General features: G+C 35.2%; 1 pseudogene; it reads left to right on the forward strand.

The window, feature by feature from the left end:
• The first annotated feature begins 604 nt into the window (after window positions 1-604).
• Window positions 605-1,717, forward strand: part of LOC119586355 — a 4,959-nt pseudogene continuing 3,846 nt past the window's right edge.

Genomic DNA, 1,717 nt, shown 5'->3' on the forward strand with positions numbered 1-1,717 from the left:
TTATATAGTGTGGGGGGATCATTTTAAAGGGTTTCTTTGATAAAGGGTTTTTGTCCAGTGTTTTCCTACTGTATTTTGGGCGTAAGGGGCTTTTTTGAATGCTTGATTTGGTAAAAATTAAGGGTAAAAAGATGGTTTCGTGTATTATCTGTTATAGTAGTTCTATGATTCTAATTTATTGAGAGTCCATTACAGAGCAGAAGTTTTCCCAGAACATTTTGGAGTTTTCAAGTTATGACTTTTTCCCTGCTCTGACTTCTTTTAGTGATAAATATAATAATGTAACCTTTATGACTGTGCATGACCATGAAGAAAAGAGTGTGCCTAATATATCATAGGGTATTAGTATACAAATACAAAAGCAAGCAAATGAATGCAATTTGGACTTTTATTTTTATTTACTGTATGTCATCAAACTCATATATTGAAAAGCTAGGCATGAGAAGGATAATTGATGTGACTGCATAAACAAAAATATATATGAAATATTTCATAAACCAAGCAGATGCAAGTATAGAACGAAGTATCCATGTGGAGAAGGGCCCATATTTATGAAAAAGACTGCGGGAAGGCCTTCACCACAAACTATTCCCGCAAGAGTCACATGCGCTTTCACGGGCGAAACTTGAGCAAGGGGCAGGAAAAGCTGCAGCCAAAAACCTCTTCAGGATGTTTTGGGACCACCCTAGTGAACAAACTCGTCACGGGGGGAAAGTAAGAGCTCTAGTTTTCCCCTTTTTTTCCTTTGCTGTTAGGAAAAAGAGTGGGAGAACCGGAAATTGACAGTTTTTTTATAATGAAAATTTTTGAGAAAAAATATTTTTGATGAGGTCCCAAGGCTTGAAATACACCTTAAGATTAGTCTTTCATAGTTAAATAAGTAAGCCTAAAAGATGCTGTTTTCAGAGCATACAAAAGAATGGACTTGGCATAGAAGATGGTGGGAGCAAGCCACAAGTAGTTCTACAGGATGGGGCCAATAAAGGTGGGTTCTGTGGAAGTCATCACCAAAGACAGGCGAATACCACTTCAGCTCAAGCATCCAAGCAGAAAGGTTTGTTGGAAGGATACACTTCTTAATTTTTTTGATATGTTTTAATTCTTTTATACTGGGGAAAAGTATAAGAGATATGTCAGATAGATTTTATTTAAGGGGCAAGCATTGAAATATACAGGAAATCTTACAAAGAAAGTGTTTTAAATAATATGATTGAATTAAAAAGAAATAAAGATATTGCTATCATTCAGGTTAAAAAAAGGGTAGTGCTAAGCTTATGTAATTGATATCAAAGAGTTGGTAATTTTTATTTTTCTGAAATTTTGTTATCATTTTTGGGAAGTTAATGAAGGAGGGTGTGGTTTTTTTTAGAACGTTCAGGCATATCTACAGTTTGTTTATGGTAAAGGCCTTCAGTTCCTATTCAATGATTTCATGTTATTGCTTGATCTCTTTGATAAAAAAATCCTGTTTTCTGCAGTGTTTGCAATTATTCCGGGGCGAGTGATGAGGGAGAGAGTCCCACCAGCCTCACCCTTCAAGATTTTTCTCAAGTCTGGGGCCCCTCAAGTGTAACCCAAACATGAAGGGAAGTGTCTTCATTTATTTAAAAACAATATGAAATTTAAGAAGAATTTAGTTGAGGGGATTAATGCTGAGTGCATTTTTTGGAGAAAAAAAAATCCTTTTTTTATGTATTCAGATAATTATATGGGGTTG

This window comes from Penaeus monodon, chromosome 21 (genome assembly GCF_015228065.2).
Source record: "Penaeus monodon isolate SGIC_2016 chromosome 21, NSTDA_Pmon_1, whole genome shotgun sequence".
In the NCBI taxonomy this organism is placed as follows: domain Eukaryota; kingdom Metazoa; phylum Arthropoda; class Malacostraca; order Decapoda; family Penaeidae; genus Penaeus; species Penaeus monodon.